Source organism: Panthera leo, chromosome B3, assembly GCF_018350215.1.
Source record: "Panthera leo isolate Ple1 chromosome B3, P.leo_Ple1_pat1.1, whole genome shotgun sequence".
Lineage (NCBI taxonomy): Eukaryota > Metazoa > Chordata > Mammalia > Carnivora > Felidae > Panthera > Panthera leo.
In genome coordinates, this window is record NC_056684.1 from 13,933,289 (window position 1) to 13,957,946 (window position 24,658).

The window sequence follows — 24,658 nt, forward strand, 5'->3', positions numbered from 1 at the left end:
TTACTTTTGAGACACAGAGCAGGATCCGTTGAGGGGCAGAGAGAGAGGGGGACGCAGAATCCGAAGCAGGCTCCCGGCTCTGAGCTGTCAGCACAGAGCCCAACGCGGGGCTCAAACCCGCAAACCATGAGATCTTGACTCATGAGGTCGCGACCCAAGCAGAGGTCAGAGGCTTCACCCACTGAACCACCCAGGTGCCCCCCCCCCCCCCCCGAGCATGCTTTAAATAGGACACCTAACACTTGGGGTTTGGCAGTGACGGTGATGTGCAGTTATCAACCTCTTCTGATGCCTTTACTAAATCTCTTAGGCGGGCTTACTTTTCCTGTGTGTTTTCATAAAACGTAACACATACAGTTTAGCAGAGCATATATGGTTATTTATGCACACATCCTCCTCTTGAGGCCTTGGACCAGGGCATTTCTTTCTTCTTTTTTTTTTTTTTTTTTTTTTTTTAATTTGAATCCTCAACCTGACATTTAGGGAATGTTTGTATTTGTGCAACCCGAACAAATTACCACAATTTAGAAGCTGAAAACAACAAAATGTGATACTTCAAGGGGCGCCTGGGTGGCTCAGTTCGTTAACTATCCAACTGCGGCTCAGGTCACCATCTCACGGTTTGTGAGTTCGAGCCCCGCGTGGAGCTCTGTGCTTGGAATTCTGTGTCTCCTTCTCTCTCTACCCCGCCCCTGCTTGCCCTCTCTCTCTGTCTCTCAAAAAATTTAAAAAATTAAAGTAATATGCATTTTTATGGAGAAAAAAATGAAAAAAAAACCCGCATACCAAAAAACTACCCATATCTTACGACCTAGTGAAATGTTGATGTATTTTCTTCTGGACTTTTATTTATAATTGTTTTTATATAAATATACTTACATAGTTTCCATTTCAGGTCTAGACTTACACAGTTTTAAATCATGCTTTTCTTTTCCACCCAACATTATACTATTAATATCCTATTAGCTGTATGCTATTAACCCTGATGTAGATCTCTATCTCATGACCACAAGGTCAGGACCTGAGCTGATATCCAGAGTTGGACGCTCAACCGACTGAGCCACCGGGTACCCCGTTTTTTTTAAAAAGATACTTAACATTTGATTTGAGACTTTTGAGAATACTTCATTTAAACATTACCCTAGATGGGGGCATTTAGGTGGCATTCATTTAAAAGAGCATCATTGTGATCATCATCTTTGCACGTAACGGATTTATTTTCTAATTGTTTTATTTAGAAAACCTTCATAAAAGTGAAATTTCTGTGCCAAAGAAATCCTCGATGAGAACATAAAATATATTTAAATATATAAATCTTTTTTTATATATAGTTCTATATTTTACCAAGGTAAAGGAACTGAAATCAAGTGAATAACTTGGAAACTCGTTACAATAATGTTGACAGACGAATGGCAATACGTTGAATTTAAAGAGCTTTAAAGTCAATCAGAAAATAAACTGTTTATCCAAAGGAAAAACAGGTAAGGCACATAAACAGATGTCCTATGGAAGGCATACAGTCAATAAACATGAAACAGTGCTTAATATGATAGCCAAATCAAAAATGAATTTCCTACTTTACTTCCATCACGTTATGAATATGAAATAATCTAACATGACAGAATGTGGTGCAATCAGCAGGCTTACTGTAAGTACATTGCTGGTGGTAATTTAAGTGGGCACAGCTTTTTGGGAAAAGAACTTAATAATATTCTTTAAAATGCCCTGTATTTGATGGGATATACCTATAAAAATAATGTAACAAGAACATAAAAGAAAACAGAGTATCTCAGTAGTTATGTAATGGTGCTATGCAGCTGAAAGTTTTCTAAGTACATAAATCACTTGTATTTACTGCCAAATGTGGTGTATTCCTCATAGAAGCCAGGAAACAATCCTGACCTTTCTTTAGGTAGATAATGAGAATTATATAAGACCCTGCCCCTGGAATCGGTTGAGCTGCGAGGTTGAGGACAGAGACTACAAACTACTACTTTGGGACAGAATTTCCGATCCAACTGCGGGAAGTTTGGGTCTGGCTACCAAGTTAGAGGAAATAGCCCACAAATGACTGACTTCATTTCTGATGCCAGCTACACGCTTAGGGATGTCCCCACTGTATTGGCAATTCGTAAAAGACCCACCAAGCTCACTAAAAGCCGTTGTCCTACAGATGCAATGGATGACAGGAAAAGATACCTTGAAAGCAGCCAAGGAAGGAGATGCACAGGACAGAATCTGGTAATGTCGCAAACATAAAACTCACATTATCCTCAGGATACATTACCCTTTCGACAACACTATGTGCTATGTATATGTGTATGTATATACACACGTATATGTGTATATATGTGTGTGTGTGTGTATATAATGTGTATATATGTGTATATGTGTATATATAATATATATTAAATATATAATTGTGTAATATATAATATATTATATATATTATATATAATAGTCAACCTGAAAAGCCACAACATGTGGTATATATCATTGTTTTTTTTTCCTTTTATCCTCTCTAGGATCCTAATAGAGCTTCAAAACACATGAAGCAAAAACTAATAGTCCTGAATGGAGAAATAGGGAAATCCAAAATTACTCTTAAAGCCTTCCATATTCCTCACCAGTAATCTGTAGAAGTAGGAGATAATCTTTGTGACTTTATGTCGGGCAAAGCATTCTTGGGAAGCAAAAAATCAGGAAACAAACAAGAAAATATTGATGCGTTGTACTTCAAAATTAGAAGCATTCGCTTTTACAAAGACACTGTTACTGACATGAAAGATAGGTAACATTCCAGGATAAGATACTTATAACACAAATCTGCTACATAACCAGTATTCAAAATTTATAATGAATGCTCACAATAAAAAAAAAAAGGTTCACAGTAAGAAAACAATCCAGTACAAAAATGAGTAAGTGATTTAAGCAAATGCTTTTATGAAATCAGAAATAACGATAAGCACAAGAAAACCTGTTCAAAGTCATTAGTCATTAAGAAAATACAAATTAAATCCACAATGAGATACTGCTTCACGTGGCTTACAGTGGTTAAGAAAATGATGACGCTAAGTACTGGCACGAATGTGGGACAATTGGAATGCCAGCCTTGTTGGTGAGAAGGAAAAAAGAAATCAGCCGCTTTGGAAGACCCTTGCGCATCTTCTTACCGTATGACCCAGGACTCCCCCCGCCTAGATTTTCACTGAGGGGAAACTAAAACATATCCACACAAATGGCTGTGCGTGAATGTTTATAACATTTTAATTATAATCGCTCAAAATTGACACAGTTCATTTATGGGTGAATGAATAAACAAATTCTGGTACATGCGCAGAACGTAATGCGAGTCAGTAATCGTTAATGAGGAATAAACTAGCTGATACATTTAACAAGGCGGCTGCATCTCCAAAACATTATATTAAGCGAGGGTCAATGTCTACCAACAGACACCCTAGTCATATTTATTCATCATGGCAAAAAACCAACACAAAACAAAGGAAGGAGCCTAACTGTCTGTCAAGAAGAGAAAGGATAACAAATTATGCTATACACACATGAGAGAAGATAACCTGGCAATAAAACTATTGATAATGTTAAGTAAATTATGTTAAATGGAAGAAGCTAGAAACAAAAGTGTACAAACTAGATGATTCCATTTATTTATTTATTTTAATATTTATTTTTGAGAGAGAGAGCAGGGGAGGTACAGAGAGAGAGAGAGAGAGAGGGACAGAGGATCTGAAGCAGGCTCCACGCTGAGAGCAGAGAGCCCGATATGGGGCTCGAACTCACAAACTGTGAGATCATGACCTGAGCCGAAGTCGGACGCTCGACCGTCTGAGCCACCCAGGTGCCCCTGTGGTTCCATTTAGATGAAACTCAAGCACCAGCAAAATGAAACAGGGTGACAGATGTTAGGATAGCGGGAGTTTGTGCTTGAGAAAGGGTCTGAGAGTCATTTCCAGAGTGATGAAGTCTGTCTGTATCTTGAACTAGGAGGAAGTTACAAATGTACGTCTAGGTGAAACATTCAGTGAGCTGTACAATGAAGCTTTGTTCATTTTACTCAATAAAAATTGTGTCTCACATAAAGTTAGGTGCAGAGCACCTTGGTGAAATTGATGTTTCTAGAACGGGGACAGGAAAAACACAGCTGAGCCTTGGAGCCTCCTGTAGTGCCAGAAAATAAGGAAATGCTTAATAAGCGAAAGGATGGGACTGGGAAATGTCACAGGGACACAAAAGCCGACCTGGAAGAGTCCCCAACGGCTGAAACTGAAGCAATTTGTTGTACTAAAACATGCAATACAACATCTGTTATATGTAGAATTTTAATTATTACTCAGTATATTTTTTCTAATTGCCATTTCGTTTTTACCCGTGGATTAGTTAGAATTCTATTTCTTGGTTTCAAACACATGGAGGTCTCAATTTTTGTTGTTCTTCTTCACTCCCAGTTTAATAACATTATATTCAGAGATTATATTCCGTGATTTCAATTTTTTTAAAATCCCGTTGACGCTTGCTTTGCGATGCACTATATGGACAATCTTTGTCAAAATTTTGACAAAGCTTTCAATAATGTTAAGTCAGACTTTTATATTCTTATGGTACTTTTGGTTGCCTACTTCCGTTATCAGTGACTGAGAGATTTAATAAATTCACTCGCTATGATTCTGGATTTTTCTACTTCTCATTGTGATTCTGACAACTTGAGACTATTATATGATCCCACTTAACTGGCACTTTTATTATTATGGATTGTCCTTCTCAATCTGTTAATACTCCTATAAAGTGTACTTTTTCTGATATTAACATAGCATGATAGTTTTCTTGTAGTTAGTGTTTGCACGGTACATCTTTCTTCTATTCTTTGGTTTTAAATATTCTGTTCTGACAATTTAGATGTCTCTTGTACACAGCACAGAAATTGATTTTGAGGATTTTTTTTGAGTGGTCCAATAGTCGTTTTATTTTAATCAAATAACTTAATCAATTTACATTTAACATAACTTGTGATATATTGAGATTAAACGTATCATTTTACTAATTCCATTTCTCTACTCTGTGTCTTTATCTTGGTTAGTTATTTTTTATTAATCCAACTTTTCTTTCTCTAAGCTTGGACATTGTGTCTTTTACTTTTTTTGATAGTTGCCATAGAAATCACACTATTAGTTGGTTTTACCTTCCTACAGCGTAAGTACACAAATTTTGTTATATTTTAATAATTTATACTTTAAAATCAAAAATATATTATTATTGTTAAATATGCACTGTAATGATCTTTATTTGCTCACCGTCTCATCATCTTGCTACTGCTTTTTGTTTCTTTCTGCATTACTGAGAACCCATCTGCAATCTTTTTTTTTTTTTTTTTTTTTGCCACATAACGACTACCTATCCTACTTACTTACTACTTACTTAGTTAGTACTATACTACTTATCCTGTACATATTATCCCACTACACTAATATTAGAGTAAATAAGATAGTAATTCTATGCTATATTATCTCTCCTGAATATTGAAAATTCACATCCGTTATTTCCTCAATTAGTTTTGTGACCTATTCTCTTTTTTTTTTATCTTTTTGAGATGTTAGCCCACACATTTTACAACTTTGTTACTGTATCCTATAAATACCTTGCTCTCTCATTTGACAATGTTTTGTTTCTCCATGCTAAATTCTGTATATGTCCTTCTAAAGTAGTATCCGGTGCCCTAATTCTCTTTTTAGCTGTGTCCAGTCTCCTGTGAAACCAATCAAGTTATTAATCTAATTTATATTTTTTATTTGGTTCTTTTTATAACGTTCAGCTCTTTGCCTAACTTTTTCGTTATGTCTTTTATCTCCGTGAACATAATAAATAGTTATTTTAAGCTGTATGCTTCATAACGCCAATACCTGGAACACTTGTAACATGTTTTTATTGCCAATTTTGTTTGTTTGGTTGGTTGGTTTCTTTGCTACCTCATATTGTATTGTTTCTTTACGTGTCTGCTAATTTTTCATTGTACACTGGATATTTGATAGAGTTTGGGTTCTCAACCCAGATTAATCCATTTGAAGAGTCCCCTTCCCCTGGACATTACACTTAATTATTCACGGATGAAACATAACCTAAGCAGAACTAACCATAATCTTTCCCAAAAACTTGTTTGTTAGTTTTTCCCCAAATATATTAAGGAAAACCTCCCATTTTTCTAATGATGTGCTTAGTAGAGTGGACTTCTATGCCACGGTTCTTGAGACCTTCTTTTTACCACCCCAAGAGACTCTATCTGAGCAATAAGGCAAACATAGTTAATTAAGGTCATGAAATTAAGAAAGTGATGCCTTCCTGATTATGTCTTAGTTAACAGTAGCTTGAGAGCCACATCTGTATTAACTATTTACAGTTCCTATTTGCATGGCTCAATAAATCTCCTTTTTAGTTTAGATACTTTTAAATTGGACTTTTTGTCATTTTCAACTAAGAATTTCTTGTTAATCTGGTGAATTAGTTCAGACATAAGAGTAGTTTTGGTGGTTGTACAAAGAGCTGAGGAAGTTTGATTCAGGGCCGGTAGGTAAGGTAGAGAGCTGGTAATACTAGAAAAGATGATGAAATTCTAAACGAACGAGAATGGAAATGAAAATACGAAAGGGGTATGGATTGGAGAGATATAACCTAGTAAGAATAGTGGGATGAAATGTTGGACATGAAAAATTCCTAGTAATGTTTTCTCTATTACAACAGCTCTGTAAGCGAAGGACCGCACGTTCTTAATACTTTTATGTACTCACTTGAAATTAGACCGTGTACAAATACTAGTACATATCACCTTGGTTTGCAAACATAATTCGTTCCAGAAAGATGCTTGTCATCCAAAGCCCTTGTATAGCAAAACGAATGTCAGGAACCATTGGCTCAGTGGTGATCATGTGTCCTTTGGCCTCACGAATGACTTGTATTACAAGACATCACTCGTTTATCGAGTTAAAATTTGTTAGAAATGTTTGCTTGTCTCACGGAACACTAGCAGAACAAGTTACTTGCAACCCAAGGCTTTACTGGTGTCTTAATTCAAAATATTTAATGTCGAGATGGATTCCTTGCTTTAGCAGTTTGAGTTTTCCCTTTTACACGTCGCTTTACCTGGGTAGTGAAATCGGCACATTGGCCGCTAAACGGAGACGTTTTCGACCTCAATCCCGGTGGATGTGACAATTCCATTTAACTTAATCTTTGCAAGCGATGGTATAAATATAATTTGTATTGTTCTACAGAAACTACTTCAGTTAAAAAAAATATGCAATCAGTCGCCTTCCTCTCCAGCTTAAGGTACGTGTGACCAGGGAGACCTTTCCAAAATAAGGTTGTAATAGTACTTAGATAGTAGATAAGGGCTATTCTGACCGAACTGGAATATATGGAAGGAGGAGGTGATAGACATCTTGCAGGAGCCTAACGTGTCTAGATAAACATTTCTGGGCAAGATGATTTTAAAACACGTATCTGCTTTCCTGTGTTTCTTCTCTTCGCTACTATTGTTGAACCCCACTCTAAAATTGGAATTTGTGGCAGAGTTGTGACTTGCTCTCCATAAAGGGTTATCAAGGCCATAATACACAGTTTTCCTCTTTCCAGAGCCTTAATTGTACTAGTAATCTCACAATTTACTTTGAATTGTGAGAAATAAGGGTGGGAAGCGTAACAAGGAGAGCAGTTGGGTTGTGAAACATGGAATTGTTATGTCATAACTGCAACATTTCTCATCGGAAAATCTCTTTCATGGCTATGGGAACAAATAAAGATTGCCTAGAAAAGTCAGAAGGAATGAGAAACTTCTCCCCTCATTCTCACATTTTTGCCGAATAGAAGCAGCAAAGAACTCCCATGTCAGGATGAATCACCCGACTGGAATTCACACACAGCACAAGATGAGGGGGCTACCAAATGCCCGATGCAAATGTTAGTTACAGCACATTTCCTAAAAGGCAACTTCGAGTCACCCCCATCCCGCTCACTCTTCCCAATCCCTGGTTTGTGTCTTGTCACCTATACCATAAACAAAGCGGTAGCATTTGTAGAGATAAATAGAGAGGTGCGTGGGGACAGAGCCAGGGAACTTGTCGGGGAAAGAAAAGGCGGAGAAAGCCTGCGCGCTTGAAGCCAAAAATGAAAAACTTAAAACAATCATGCACGCGGAGATGTGGGAAGATTCCTCAAATCTTGTTACAGAGAGTGAAGTTCCAACGTAATTCTATCAACACTGATACTGAGAGAGCTCCAGAGTCATATGGCTGATTCTTCTATGTGTTTCATCAACAGTGGTGCTATCTAGGCTGGAGGGAAAATCTGAAAGTTACATCTGGCAAGAATATAGCAAATCCCCAGGAGGTCTGTATTAAGGTACCCATTTAACTAGCAGGTGTCTCCGTATTTACATTCAGTTAGCACTTAACTCCAAGTGTTTTACGCTCAGAGAACGTGCGTGTAGATTCCATTACATATTATAAGTTGTCGACTGCTTGGTAATTGTTTCATTTTTAGACATTGTTTTTTTCTTATTACAAATGTGATAAATGTATATAGCTTTAAAAGTTAGTAAAGGCAAACTCACACACACACACACACACACACACACACAGGAAAATTAGAGGATTGCACTGATAATATCGTTCATTGTTTTTCTTTTTTTTAAATCAATCTGTTTGTGACTTAAAAAAAAATGAAGATAACTATTGCAATATCCATACTCCATGTATGTTAAGCAGAGCTTTGGGGAAGGAATTGCCAAATACAGTAATGAATGTGAATCCAGCTCTGAAAGGAGGTGGGGAGGCAAATGAGGATTCATCTTCAAAAAAAAAGTTCTCTGCTAAATGGGGGACATTGGGTAAAAAGATTACAAGAATGCAGAAAGAATTTTGGCCTTAGGTAATTAGATGATTTAACTCTCACGACTGTTTTAATACATCCAGGCTTTCCTTTTATCTGAATCTATTTTTTTGTCTTGCATGTTTAGAGCTCTGTAGTTGAGGCTGGGTCTTAGAAGCCTCTGATTATACCACTTACAGCCTACATTGTACGTGGGGAAAAAAGGGATTTGAAAAATAACCCAAATAACGCTATGCAAGTGGTAGGGTTTTGCTGAATTTTGGAGCACACTGGGGACTCGGTAGGAGTTTAAGCTGGAAAGGTGGACACCAGTGTTTATATCAAGGTGGGGGCTTCGAATGTATGGGCATCACATTGATGTTGATGAAGAGCTCTTGAAGGAATTCAAGCAGAGGAGTAACATGAATGTGCTTATTGTTTTAAAAGAGTATCTTGATGGGTGCCTGGGTGGCTCAGTCGGTTGAACATCCGACTTCAGCTCAGGTCGTGATCACACAGTTCGTGAGTTCGAGCCCACCATTGGGGCTGTCGGCCCAAAGCCCGCTTTGGATCATCTGTCTCCCTCTCTCTGCCCCTCCCCTGCTCACGTGTTCTCTCTCTCTCTCAAAAATAAATAAAACATTTAAAAAATTAAAAAATTAAAGATAAATAAATAAAAGCATACCTTGAGTGCCAAGGGAATAATGCATAGAAGAATGGACCCGGTCAAGGGACATTAGTTGTAACGGTCCAGACCTCTACTCCTCCAACATACATAACACACACATCGAAGGTGTGAACCTGCATGACACAATGGTAGTAGGAGGCAAGGTAAGAGGCAGACTGGAGAGAAATGTAATAGTAGAAATAACAGGACTTGGTAACCATTGGAAGACGGAGAGGAAGATGGAGAGAAAAATCTCAGCAAACAACAAGACCCGGTTTCTTATCCGAAAACAGTGATGCAAAGCTTTCAGACCAAGTAGCCACGGGGAGAGATTTTGTGGTAAAAAGATATGATGAGTTGAGCTTTGGATAAGATTTTGGGGTACTTATGGGACATCTGGGGGGCAGTAAGTGGTTTTTGAATATAGAATTGGATTTCTGGACAGTTATTTAATAATAGCTACAACTTACTTGATGTGTAGTATGTTCCAGAAATTTCTAAGTGCTTTACAGATTTTAACTCACTTAATTTTTGAAACAAACAAATTACATGTTTAAAATGATTAAAAAGTAAAACAGAGAAGTGACTTCCCCATGGTTGCATGGCTCTGAAGGAGTTGAGCCGTAACGTAAATACAATAATTTGACGCCTGAGTCTGCATTCTTAGTTACTACACTATAGATGCTAAAAGAAAGGGAAAAAATGTCATCAGCATGATCACTCCAAGGAGTTGAAACTCTGGTAGAATATAAAGTAGACATTAGTAGAGAAGGGGAGGAGAAAGGGAGGGGGAAGGGGAAGAAGAAGAAAGGAGAAGGAGGAGGAGGGGGTGAGCAGAATCAACAGATTTTTTTTTTTTAATGAGAATAAAAATGATGAGGAATCTAAGAAGCAGAAGGAGAAAGAAGAATCAGGAAAGAGTCAGGAGGCTAAACAAAGAGGTGCCCTGTCATGGTAGCCTAGGAGAAGAAGTGAGTGGTGGTTTGAGAACCAGTGAGCGGTCAAAAAAGAATTGAAAAGTACTCTGTGTATTTGCCTTCAGAAGTCTTGGGTGACTTGGTCAGAGCAGTTTCAGGGTAGTGATGTGATAACGTGGCTTGATTTAGTGGGTCATGGACTGAAGAACAGAGTAAAGGTTGACTTCTTTTCTAAGAGGTCAGAGTACGAAGGGGAAGAGAATGCGTAATTATTTCTTTAAGGTATCATAGGGTAAAATAAGGTTTTATTTACATTATGTTTTAAAGTATAGCCATAACATTAGTACATGTCTACGTTGGAAAGAAAAGACCCAACAAAGAGAAAAAAAATGTTTAGGGTAAAGGAGAGGGCCAAGATCATTGATGGCATGAGTTTTCAAGAAAGATCCGAAAACATAGACTCCAACGTGAAAATGGAAGATGAGCTTTGGACAGAGGTAGAAGTTCCTCTTTCTTCAGGGTGAAAATGAAAGGAATGGGTTTTGTAGGTATTAGAACAGGCGGTTAAAGAATTCAAGGCTGAAGTCTCCTATTTTCCCCCAAGAGTACCAGATGAGATCATTTGCTACAAGAAAGTCAAGAACAAGGCCACACATGTGGCACACCTAAAACTTTGGAATAACTGCCATCAAGAAGAGAGAGAGAACTCAGTACACCTATATCTCCCCTTGAATGGTCCAAAATCTAGTTGGGTTTAAAAGTCACAAGTCTGGAGTCAGACACAACGGTCCATAAGCGATTCACTGACTTAGATACGTTGGGCGGGTATTGTGGGGAGACAAGGTGATGAACTTGTTACTGAAGAAATACACCTCATTAGTCAGGCTACGTAGGAGAGCAAGAAACGAAATTTGGGACAGACGAGAAGAAATTAAGAAATTGAGATGCGGAGGGCCATGGTATTGTGTGCAGATTTAATGGAAGCCGGAGAGATCTAGAAAGCTTTAAGAACCAGAGTTCGTGGTCAGAGAATGAGATAGTTAAGGTTTAACGGGTAGCACGGTTTCTGATAGCGAAAAAGTCAAAGTTAAGGTCATCCTAGAGTATTGATGGACTAGAGGTAAGAGCTGTTGGAGTTGACACCCAGAGCTCCGAGTAAGGTTGCTGGCTGCCCATTCACGTGGCCATTGCAGGTTCCTAGGGTAAAGAGAAGGTGAGGGATGGAAAATGTGTGAGTCAGAGTTATCTGTGAATAAGGAGAGACGGGCTGCTGGTCCATTTAGCTCGATCCCCAAGAAGAGAGAGCTTTGGGTTCCTATAAATACCGACATCCATACGAATCGAGCCAGGGTTATGCAGCCCTGTGAATGTGGAGTCTGGCCAGCTAGCTCTGTCTACACGGTGGTACCCCAATAGCCTGGCTAATGACTGCGGCCCTCTCCATGTGTCATTTAAGAATCGGCTCAGGTATAACAATCTCCAGCTGTGGTGTACTGGTCAGGAGGCTGGGGGCTCTGGAGTCGCCCTGCACCAGCTCAAATAATGCACACTCTCATTACGTGATACCTGACCCAGGACGGGTGATTCAACCTGTGTGGAGCTCCGTTTTCTCGTCTGTGAAATGGAAACAGTATTAGCGATTTCTATTTCATTTCAGAGAGTTTTGAAGATGAAATGGGCCAGTTGATACAAAGCGCACAGATCAGCTCTGGATTTGCCGTCAGTACACAATCCTTTTCAGCTATTGTTACTTAAAAGCCTTCTTCACAATCTACACCGTTCACATGTCCCTTCTAGCCTCTTGTCGCGTTGTGCACCTATTGTTTGTGTGAACCTGTCTCTCTTTTAAGCTGAGAGCTCACTTTGGCACCTGGGCTGCTCATCCTGAAAAACCCCACTACCTGCTGCCTCGGACGCTTAATAGCAGTCTGTTGAATAGATTAATGAACAAATGAGAGCTCTTTTTTTGTTTGTTTGTTTTTTCAGTGCTCGAATGAACGACATCATAATAACGGACGACGGCGACTCTTAGCCCTCCGTCCACCTCTTCACGTAGCGTCCGTATTTTCTAAGCCTTATTTTGAAGGAGGTTTAATTTCTACAGAACAGTACCAAGCAGGTATTCTGGAAACCTTTGTTTTTTTTAATTTATCTTTAAATCCTTAGATTTACAAACATTAGACTCGGCTATGGCTCCCCATTTTATGGCTTTACTACTTTGCCATCAAAAAATAGATTCAGGGGCTCTGCCGGTCTTCCTCCGCTGCAGAACAATGGCCACAAAATCGTGGAGGATGCAATAAAGCATTTATTTCTTTTGTGTCTGCAGTTCCGCTGAGGGTCGGTTTGGGGTCAGCTGGGCTGTTCTGCTTCAGGCAGCGGATCCAGTTGGGCTACGCTTCCTGCCTTGTTATGGCTCGGGCTCTGTTCTGCTCCATATATAATTCTTCTGGGGCCCGGGTGGAAGGGGCAGAAACTCTTCTTATGGTCCATGGCAGAAAGGCAGGCAGGCAGGCAAGCCCAACGACACACATTTCACCCCCCCCCCCCCACTTGTGTTAAGCCTGCTTACCTGCAAAGGAGTCATGTGGCCATTAGAAATCACCCAAGGTTAAATGCCCTGGACCTGTCAATCCTCAAAGCCCCATCCAGCTCTGAAGCACCAGGTTCTATTCTGGTCTCCTTAACCGACGCTCAACCCAACATTCCATTCCTCAAATGTCCTGGTGAGTCCAGCGATCAAAATAAATCCTGCTTGCGAGGCCTGGTATTAATGTGCAAGTAACGCTTACAACAGATCAAACAGAATTTCCTTAGCTCTGCCAGCGTGCTTTCTGGATTAAAGAAACAGAAATCTGAGCAGCTTAGACGTTCACTGATAAGGAAGTGGTACACAGTGGGGAGGAGAATGGATCTTGGACCCCAAAAGTCCCGGCTGTAACACTTAGCCTTCTGTGTCCCTGGGCAGGTACCGTCCGATAAGGCAAGGCGTTTAACATTTTCGAGTTTCCCCATCTTGGAAGTCAGGGACGAGCCATATCAAATGCCTTGTGAGTGCAAGTCTCAATTAAAAGTACACACAAACACATTTATTTGCAAATAAAATGATTATGAATGCCAACTAAAATTGTTGTTGTTACCATATAGAAATAATAATAGCTTTTATAGAGGATCGTGTGAAATGTTTCTATGTATCACAGCGAGAAAGGATTCTGGCATAGAGCGGGTGCACAAAAAGAATGGCTTCCTTCCTACAACTTTCCCTTTAAGTACACAACTGGAAAACTGAAGCAGATGTGCCCTGACCGAAAGCTACATGTTTTCCTCCTAATTATTCAGGGAAAAGGAAACTCCCTATTTATGTATGTATGCCTTCCCAAGTGCAAACTGGCAAAAACATATTCGCCAATAGTAAAAATATGTTTTGTTTTGTTTTGTTTTGTTTTTTTCACTTTAAAAGGCAAAAGACCTACAACTGGACTTCTTCCCTCTGGGGAGATGAATTTTGATGATGTCCACCCCCATTTTCCAGAAATGGGAAGATTCCTGGGGCAGCAGCCCGGTCGGGCCTCGGGTTTTGTAAATGGGCTCTGGGGAATGAGTGGGTTACTGAGAAGCAGAATTACCCTCTAACCCAGGGGACATGTTAGAGCAGGGCCTTCTGGCTTCTTTTGAATGGAGACATCCTAATGGCACCAGACTGATAATTTTTCCCTCAGCTCCTTCAGAGTTGCCGTTCGGAGGCCTGTCTATTGTTTTGAAGCAAGTGAATAAAAAGTAGTTGTGTTTGTAAAAGTTCATGTCCATGACCGTCTCTCTTTCTTCTCAGAGAGAACTGTGGATCTTCACTCACAAGAAAGTCAAATAACAACCAAACTGCTTTATTGAGACCTATCCCGTTTGAGGCACTGTTATGTTTAGTATTAAGAAGGTCTAAGTTTTCTCATCTTTAAATGGGAAATATGAAACCCAAAGAAGTTAACAGCCACATGCCCAAAGTCAATCAGTCAGTAGGTAAGTATCAGCTTTGGGGATTTTTTTTCTTTTTTTTTTTAATGTTTCTTTTTGAGAGGGAGAGAGACAGACAGACAGAGTGTGAGCAGGGAAGGGCAGAGAGAAGAAGACACAGAATCTGAAGCATGCTCCAAGCTCCGAGTTGTCAGCACAGAGCCCAACACGGGGGGCTTGAACCCACAAACCGTGAGACCATGACCTGAGCTGAAGTCGCATGCTGAACCAACTGAGCCACGCAGGCGCCCCTCAGAGCTGGGATTTTAACCCAGATCAGTGGATTATACAGGAAGACCTCGGACTACCTGGCCACGCTGTGACTGGTATGTGTGTGGAAGGCACTTGCCGTGCCTGTTTAAAAAACGAGTGGAAACCTCCAACAAAGTGAATTTGCGTGAAAAGAGCAACGATGTCTCCGTCTTATTCAAGACCGTCCAATACAAAAGGCTTCCTCTAGATGTCAAGTTTCTTCTTCGCTGTTCTGGGGATGTTTAATTCACAGTGTGGCTTGGAGACCTAACTGGTGTAAGACGTGGCGAGACCTGGAAGATCCTGGCGCGCAGTAGACGGTAAGGATGATGACGTTGACCGTGAAGTTGACGACGGAGATGATGATAACGATAACGATGGCTTAAATGTGTTTGTACAGGAGGGGGTTTGAGAATTGGGTCTGCCAGCTCTGAAATCATACTGGAACCAGCTGGATTGCCCAAGGTTTCCAGCCTCTCGGCTGGTGGAGCAGAATACTAAGGTCACCTGGATCTCTTGGGAGTGTTACAAAAGCCTGGTTTCAGGCGTCACCTGGCTCTTTAAAAATATTTTTGAATAAACTGTATACAGGCCTCTATGAATCTATGCCCCAATTTATTTTATGGACGTAATTTTTTAAAGGAAAGAAAGAAAAACATATGGCTCGAATCATATTTTATAGTTTTTTCTACTTGAGTTTGGAAATGTATACATGGTTCATCCAGCAATAGTACCTCAACAACCAAAAAATGTATATTAAGCATGATTATATGGAAAATTGCTCAGCTCAAATAAATCATGGTGCTTGAAGGCTGGCTGAAACCAGCCTATGCTGTTTTCTGCTACCTGCTGGAAAATATTCTCTCTAAAACTTACATTTTAGGTGTTTTTTTTTTTTTAAGTCAAAAAATAAATGAGTGACTTTTTCTTCGGAGATTAAGGAAATGAAATACTTGACTTTTGTCACAGAGAAATTAGACACCATCTCCTTCGCACTGTGTCAAACTAATTCTGTCACCCATGTTCTAAAACCTGTGACTGTCCCTGCGCCAAAAAGGAACTTTCATGTCCATTGCAGAACGTCTCACAAGCAAGTGGCGAGGGACCTCCCAGGAGTACTTTTTCCAAACATCTTCATAGAGAATTCTTGGGAGCTGCGCAATGACCTCATTTACAGTATTAAGGGGATGCGGATGGGGATACATAGTAATGGCAACTCTCAAATCTTTTGGAAGCACTTTGGTTCTCTCTTGTATTTGGGACTTAAGTCTGTTATCTCAGTTCTGCCAAACTCCAGGCTGTAATATATCCCGAGTTTATATGAAAATAGAAAAAAAAAAAAAAAAGGCCTCCTAATCTTCAAGGATAATGGGTATCATTGACTGAATATCTAGCGTGTGGGGGCCCCACTGGCTCCATTTTACAAACGAGTTAACTTATGCTCATCGAGGAAAAACTATTTACTCAGGATCATCACATTGCTAGGATTCAAACCTTGGCTGTTTCGCTTACCTGACTTTTCCCTTTCCATTATTGGTCTAAGCCTAGAGAGCTAGACGTCTGATGTATGGTGACATGTACCTCTACGTGCAAAAGGAAAGAGTATCTTCTTTCTCTCCTTTCTATGTACAACAAAAGTTTCACCAAAGATCACACAGTCTGGTCAAGCAAGACATGATCGTCAAAGTCGTATTCCTCCTCATCAGTAGTCCATTGTTCTGTCTGCCCACGTAATTAGGGTCAATTCGAGGTAGGCTTGGATGAGCTCTGTAGAAAGAAGCATATGATCACTGAAACATACTCGTGGCCAGTTTAGTTCATTCATAGCAACATGAGCTGATTTTAAACTGAACTAAAGAGTCATTCCTTGTTCTTAAGCCTTTTCTTCATTTTTTTTTCCTCCAGCAGCACGACGACTGATAGAGTCCTGAGAAGTACTTTTCCATTCTATTTCAAGTTCTGAAATGGATGCAAAAGTCATCTTGAGTGGAGGAAGTGTCACAATTTCCATAGCATGAGTGACAGGAAGTGGGTATTTAAGAAAATAGGCCCCTTAAACATATCTAGCAGGAAAGAAAAAGGAACCTAGCTCAGTTACGGATGACCTCTCTGCTCCCTGCCCTGACTTTCCTGAAGTCCCAACCCTGGAGGCCCCTAACAGAGTTCCAAGTTTTAATTTATCCCTCTGTGTACTGATTCAGTAGGCTGGGATTCAGCCTTTTCTGTATTTTTCTAAAGGCCTGGAAAAGAATTGCCCAATGGCCAACTACCATTTCATTAAATTGCCTCTGATGATTTTGAGAGCAATGGTATGAGTTAACAGCTGGCAGGGGATGGTCTGTGGATCTGTGTGTCTACATATTTATTGATATATTGGCTTCAAGAAGGTGAACTTCCAGACGAGTTGTGGCATCTCCTTGTAGTGTCATCAAATTGGAAACCAGGATATGTAAAAGACGCCACCAAACTGGGATATTTTTACGTCTCCATTTTATGTGCTTTTTTTTTTTTTCTTTTCCAAATTAGTGGTCCTAGGGGATAACCAAAATAGGCGTTCAATTTACTTAAAGAATTCGCTGGTTGTAGACATTACACACTCAAAAATTAGACAAGGTGATTATTGTATATTTCGGAACTGGAAGGGTCAAATTTTCAAGTACAGAAGGCAAAGCTATCAATGACAAGTCTGTTCATATTTGCCAATGCAAATTGGGTAACGTGCTGAGAAGCTAACATCCACACCTGTACAGGGAATTGTCTACGTATGCAAATACACCTGTTTAGCTCTTAAGTGTGGAGTTCGTATGGTTCATCACAATGTATTTCTGTAAAAATGCATTATTGGATCAAGTTAAAGAACTTGATCACCTGCGGTTAACTGATCTATTCCCAAATGTATATTCCAAACACAAATTTATCATCTTGGCGAAGAGAGGACGCCATCTATAAGCTCCAGAGGCTAGAGGTATAATCACTCCCTTGCTTTCGGTTTATCATACAGTATACGATTAAAGTAAGTAATTTTCCCCCTTTGAATTTCAATTTTCTGATACGTAAAATTGGTCTAAAATGGCACCAGCTGGGGGCATCAAAAATATAGATTGTAATTCTAACATTGCTAGCGAAGCCTTTTACGAGTAAGGATAAATCTTTTAACCGCTCCATACTTTCCTTTCCTCACCTGTACAACTGAAGTGGTGTTGGGAATGAAACTCAAGGCCTCGAGCCTGGACTCTTGGGACTCTGAGGAGAAAATTTAGAAGGGCCTTGAACTCATCACTGGAATTCAGCAATTCTATTTTAAGGTTGTGGCTCACTGTGTGTATCAACATTTCTCCCCAAGAGAAAGTTCCATTGTGTTCATCAAGGTCTCAGAAATCTGTGTCCGCAGAATGTGTAGACCCACTCAACCAAATGTTGCTACCATTTTTTCCAAGTAGTAGCATTTGCTGATTTTGTGAATGGAAAGATACTCAGATGCAACGTTTAAATGCGGTCACCATCAGTTTCCTACTGAAGGGTTTTGAGGAGGGGCTGATAATATTTTTATGGTTTCTTAATCAAAAGCCACTACTACCTAAAGGCACTGCACAAAGCACATCTTGGGGATATGTGGGTACCTGATAATAGATGCAAAGCTTTGTGTGTATGTGCATTTTCTAGGGGAATCAATAGCCTTAAATTCTCATATTCTTCATCATTAAAAGGTCAAAAATACTGATTGAGAGCTGAGAATTTGCCCCAAATGTTTTCACTAAAAGTGCGTGATCGAGTGACACGAAGACAAATAATTTGACTATGCTACATGATTGGCTATTTTAATTGCTAAGCAGATACATTGTGCCTTATGAACACAGCCATTCATTGCAAGGTGAGTTGATTAATGTAAATGCTTCAGAAACCCAAACATTTCCAGTTTCCTTCCTTCTTTCATCCTAAACCTCCTTTTGCTCCTTTATTTATTAGCCAAAGCTCTAGAGAGTAAGGTCATTTATTCAAATAGTTTGAATATTTTGTATTCAGCCTCTTATATTAAATAATTATTCTTACTTCTGAAATTACTTTGTTTTTGTCAAAAGCAATTTAGCATTATTAATCAAGAGACTTAAAACTCCCCATTCCCCTTGGCCAAGTAATTACACTTCTAGGTGTCTCTCTTAAGGAATGATCTAAAATACAGATAGAATGGGGGCACCTGGATGGCTCAGTCATTTCAGCATCCAACTTTGGCCAAGGTCATGATCTCTCAGCTCCCGCGTTGAGCTCTAGGCTGACAGGTCAGAGCCTGGAGCCTGCTTTGGATTCTGTGTTTTCCTCTCTCACTGCCCCACTCCTGCTCATGCTCTCTCTCTCTCTCTCTTAAAAATAAATAAAACATTAAAAAAAATTTAAAAAATATATTATAAGACACAGATAAAATGGATGATACTATTTTAAAAACATTTTCTTTTAGGGGCACCTGGATGGCTCAGTTGGTTGAGCATCTGATTTGGCTCAGGTCATGATCTCGCCATTCATGAGTTCGAGCCCCATGTCAGGCTCTGTGCTGACAGCTCAGAGCCTGGAGCCTGCTTTGGATTCCGTGTCTCCCTCTCTCTCTGCCCCTCTCCTGCTCATGCTCTGTCTCTCTCTGTCTCTGAAAAATGAATAAAGTTTAAAAAATTTTTAAAAAACATTTTCTTTTAAATAACTTATGAAATCAAATAACAAACAGTGGACTATGAATACATAGATGAAAATATTTATTTCAGCAACTCTGATGTTCAGTGTTTCTACATGATTAGGTGATTTTGAAAGGAAGGATATATTTTCAGGTAAGTTTATAATTGGTTGCTGTGGCTAGGTTCCGAGCTTACTTGATGATGTGATCTTTTTGTTTGTTTGTTTGTTTGTTTCTTAGACAAAATCGAGTTCAAATGTTGCCTACCTTGCTCATGTAGACTTTCGCTCTTCCGAATGATTTGAAGTGTACGTCTTTGAGGAAGGAAGGCCTAACACATTTACTTAACCTCATCCTTGAATGCCTAGAAGGATAAAAATGTTACGATTGACCAATGGCCACAAATATTACTCGTTCAGTCTTGCAACCATGTAGGACGGTGGTGGTGCGGTAGAGAAAGGAAAGCCACGGTCAAAATTGTAGCCTCCTCGGAGCCATGTTCAAACTCAAAATCCTTTAAAGTTGTACTTGCTACATCCCATCTCTCTTGAATTATCAATAGTAATTTACTGGTCTTTCAACATCATAGACTCATGTTGTGAGCTTTTGAAAGCCATTATTATATTCTCAGTGTTTAGGGGGAAATGAAATCTTGCCTTAGTGATTGTACCACAGAGGGCAATTGCAAAGACATGCAGCCTGACAAAGCACACGTCCTGTGGATCTAGTATCTTATTCCTTTGCAGTTGGGACCCCAGATTCTAGAATATTCCCTTGTGTTGTCGCGGGGGAATTTTCATTTCTCACTGGCTATTTCATGCCATCCTGAGCATTTAGCAAACACCAGACTGTCAGACTGGGGATGTCGTCCTATCACTGAACAAAACTATTTGGGATTTGTTTGGGCTTAGGACAGAAATGGGCAGCTGGGAGGCATTTTGGTCAAGGAGAAAAATGGCACGTTTCTGAACTGGAATGATAGATTGGGAAGCCTACAGATCTTTGTTTCATTTTTCCTTTCTGGGAAGGAAAAAAAAAAAAAGGAAGAAAGAAATACCAATCGATTGCCCCAACGAACTAAAAACGAAGCCCATGGGCTGTTTCCCCACCCTGAATCTACGGAGGCAGAATAATTCTAGTTAACTATAAACATACTCTTAAAAATCCAGGTTCTCTGTTCAAAAAGCTTGTAGGGGTTGAACATAGAAAACTTTCTGACATACAAGTACCAAATACACGGCAGTGATAAAATTCTTGCACTAGGTTAACTACACATTTTGCTAATAATGTTGGATGACACAATCCATGAACATCACCGGCAGGCTGGATTTTGGCACGAGCACAAAGGTTTTATTAAACACGTGCTGCCAGTGAAACATGGCTTGCTTACTCATGACCAGGCAGCCGTGTTTTATATATATTTATGTGTATATACATACGGATATACACATACACACACAGTCCAGATCGCTCCCTTGATTTCCCGCAGTCCTTCTGATAACTATCTTACAGATCAGGAAAACTATCTCTCTTCTCAGCCAGATTTTGTGTGGGTTCCTCTGAGTGTCAAATGGAAACAACCACAAAATTTAACCTTCTTTTACCCTGCTAAAAATACGTGTTCACAGAAGTTGTCAGGTTCTCTGAATGCCTGATAACCCTGCCCATTGATGGGTTGCAGAGGTGACGGCGTCTGAAACTGCAGTGTGACACAAATGTGAATAGTGACTTCAAGGAGCAGGAGAAGAAATGCATCTTGAACTTTCCTGAGTGATCGTCCCTCAGAAAAAAGGGGGGATGGCTGGTGCATCTCTGAGCCTTCACGAGGAGCATGTAAGATGATCTTCTGTTGGACTAAAATTATTTTTTAGATTTTCATTTCTTCCTTTAAGAATGTATACATTTAGGGGCGCCTGGGTGGCTCAGTCGGTTGGGCGTCCGACTTCGGCTCAGGTCATGATCTCGCGGTCTGTGAGTTCGAGCCCCGCGTCGGGCTCTGTGCTGACGGCTCAGAGCCTGGAACCTGTTTCGCATTCTGTGTCTCCCTCTCTCTCTGACCCTCCCCTGCTCATGCTCTGTCTCTCTCTGTCTCAAAAATAAATAAATGTTAAAAAAAATGTATACATTTAGGTAAGGTTTCATATCCATGTAGATACACATTAATATCTACGTACATAATATACAGACAAATACATATTGTGGGTAATGTTTTTAAAAAGTTTACAGATGGGGGGGAGCTCATTAAGAAATGTTTAGATAATATCACCTATGAATTTTAGACTGTTTTATTTGCCTACTTCAATTCGTACATGCTGCATATTTCTAAATGTCAGGAAAGTATGTCTCTTAATTTGTAGCTGACTCTTTTCAATGAGAAGTTCTTCTCCCCACGTCAAGCGAAGAAACAGCATTATGACTGGGAAAAGCTAGGGGCCTCAGATCGCCTTTTCTTAGAAGAATCACTGCTCACACCTGCTGCAGTGAGGATCCATTTTTTCCAAGACGGAACTGATGGAACAGAGCATGGCAGTGAGCGGTAAGCTCGTCCTGATAGGCATGCCGACTGTCTGCTGTAGGGAAACCCAACAACAGTCAACATGTGGATGCCCAAGAAGATGAGTGAAGCTGGTCATCTCCAGGGTCTGGAGCTCAGCTCCTGAAGACAAGGAGAAAAACATGGGGCTTGGGTGGCAGATCCTGGGGAACCACCAAGGCAACGGGACTTCTTTGAAGGTAAGGCTAGAAATCTAGTGCCTGTTTTGGAAGGAATGAGGCTCCAGAAGAGTGAGGCCGGGGCTCTGGTCAAAAATGGAAACCCCAGGGCCCCTAGGTGGCTCAGTCGGCTAAGCTTCCAGCTCTTGATTTCCGCTCAGGTCACGATCTCACGGCTCCTGAGATGGAGCCCTGCGTTGGGCTCTGTGCTGACCGCGTGGAATTTGCTTGGGATTCTCTCTGTCTCCTTTCCCTCTGCCCCTCCCCCATTTGTGCTCTCCCTTTCTCAAAGTAAATAAGTAAAGTGGAAAAAAAAAAAGGAAACCCAGGGGTGCCTGGGTGGCTCAGCTGGTTAAGCGTGGGACTTCAGCTCAGATCATGATCTCACGGTTGGTGGGTTCGAGCACCGCTTAGGGCTCTGTGCCAACGGCTCAGAGCCTGGAGCCTGCTTCAAATTCTGTGTCTGCCCCTCCCCCATTCTCCCTCTCTCTCAGAAGTAAACATTAAAGAAAAAAAAATTAAAGAAAAAAAAGGAAACCCAGCTGAAAATGGGACACAGGCAAAACGTTAGAGTTCTTACCTTATCCTTCATTTTTACATGTTGACGTATGTTGAGAGATTCCTTGCTCCAGGAACCAAGCTAGGTATGGATACAGTGGGGAACAAAAGTGAACACAATCGCTCTTATGTCAGAGTTTACCTCTTAGAGGGAAGTCAAGAATAATAAAATCTCTATGTTGATAAACAGAAAAAAAAATGATCTAATTCCATACAATAAAGGGAACTGGCCCATAACTTTTGTTGGAAAATGGATGCCGAGGGGTTACCTTACGTTATCATTTACTATCACGGGCTTTTAAAATAACACGACACCAGCCGTCATGAAAATTGTGACCCTAATCATGGAACCCTGTGTCCTGTAATTATATAATAATCATCTTTTTGCGTATGTGTGAAAGAAAGTGGAAATAAAAATGAGAAAGATCACAGAACTGTTTCGAAGAACCTGGCATTGATTATTTATTTAACAATTTGACTATATTTCAGCACTGAAAAAAAAAAAAAAGATACAGTTCCTTTCCTCAGGAAACTCGCCTTGTAGTGCAATAGACAAGAAGCAAACAAAACCGTGAGAGTTTCAACCGTGGTATGTGCCCCGAAGAACATAAAACAGGGCGATGTTGGTGAGTGGATCCAGAGAGCCAAAGGCTACTTCGAATTGGCTGATTCAGGACAGTCCTTTAAGGAAAGTCACATTTTCACCTGTGACCCAAATAGATAAGAAGGACGGAGGTGCTCAAGTATTAAGGATAAAAGTTTCCAAGTACAGTTGAGCAAGCGACTACGACACCTCTAAGGTAGGAATAAATCTTGAAGACTAGGTATCTAAGAATCTTCGTTGCTTCTCAGTACTGTTGGTTCCGCTTACGCCTCATCTTTCTTTCCTGTATTTGGAGGAAGGACAAGAGGTCAGGGAGCTACTCACATCAATGCCAACAGAACACCAGCCACTGGCCTGGGGCTCCATCAACTCCCGGGAACCAGGGGTGTGACTGGTCTGTGAGTGGGGGACAGAACCTGTAAGTGGAAGACCAACTGGTTTTCCCTTCAGGGAGTCGGACAGCCAAGCAAAACGTCCCACACTGAAAGTTCTGATCGGCGGGAACAGCATCCTGTCTAGCCCGGATGTCACATCTAGTCGGATTGGGCGGAAGTCACAACAAGAGTATTTAGAAATCATCCTTTCCCATAGAGAACAAGTCTGTTGGCAGCAGGCTGCCAACCTAAGGGCAGAATAAGCTACGTGGCTGGAGGCGAATGTCGGTGAAGGTAGCCCGACCGATAAGGGGGAAGAGAAGGGGAAATTCTGTGTTGGCAGCTTTTGATCCACGTGAAATCAGGCTTTCATTTCTTAAAAGCCCCCAATTTATTCCAGCATGCGCTGCCTCCACTTGAGTAATTCCAAAGGATGCTACAGCCATCACGACAAGAAATGCTGGGTTTTGATAACTGGAGAAAGATTGCTGATTTCTTCAAAGTGCAGAGCTGTGAAACCCCAAGGGTTATATTTATCCCTTTCATATCTCTGCTGACAAGCAACATGGGGCATGTAGAACTGGTTTAAAATGTTCATGTTGAGACAACAGTGTCCCTGAGTGATACACTTCACACATGTAATTCACTGGAATATTGTTTCCCCCCAGATACCTCTTCTTCCCCTAACCTCTTACGAATTTGCCAGTAACAGCTGATCTGTTCCCTTTTCCTTTCCCCATTCCCTTTGATTCTCCCCTACTAATAATTTGTCGAGAGAGAGTATATTTTTTTAAGTTTATTTATTTATTTTGAGAGAAACAAAGGCAGCTCAAGTGGAGGAGGGACCGAGAGAGAGGGAGAGAGAGAATCCCAAGCAGACTCCACCCTGTCAGCACAGAGTCCGACGTGGGGCTCAGAGTCACGAAACTGTGAGATCATGACCTGAGCCGAAACCAACAGTCGGATGCTTAACCTGCTGAGCCACCCTGGTGCCCCAAGAGATAGTATGTCTTTTAAATTTGAAATGGCCCGGGT

At 40.4% G+C, this 24,658-nt stretch overlaps 1 long non-coding RNA gene across 1 annotated transcript in view; it reads left to right on the forward strand.

Annotated features, from left to right (window-relative positions):
- Positions 1 to 18,581, forward strand: part of LOC122221660 — a 39,620-nt gene extending 21,039 nt beyond the window's left edge. The window contains exons 3-5 of the long non-coding RNA XR_006203379.1: positions 12,442 to 12,574; positions 14,285 to 14,469; positions 18,423 to 18,581. This is a non-coding gene — a long non-coding RNA (uncharacterized LOC122221660). The remainder of the gene's footprint in view (positions 1 to 12,441; positions 12,575 to 14,284; positions 14,470 to 18,422) is intronic.
- Positions 18,582 to 24,658: the final 6,077 nt, after the last annotated feature.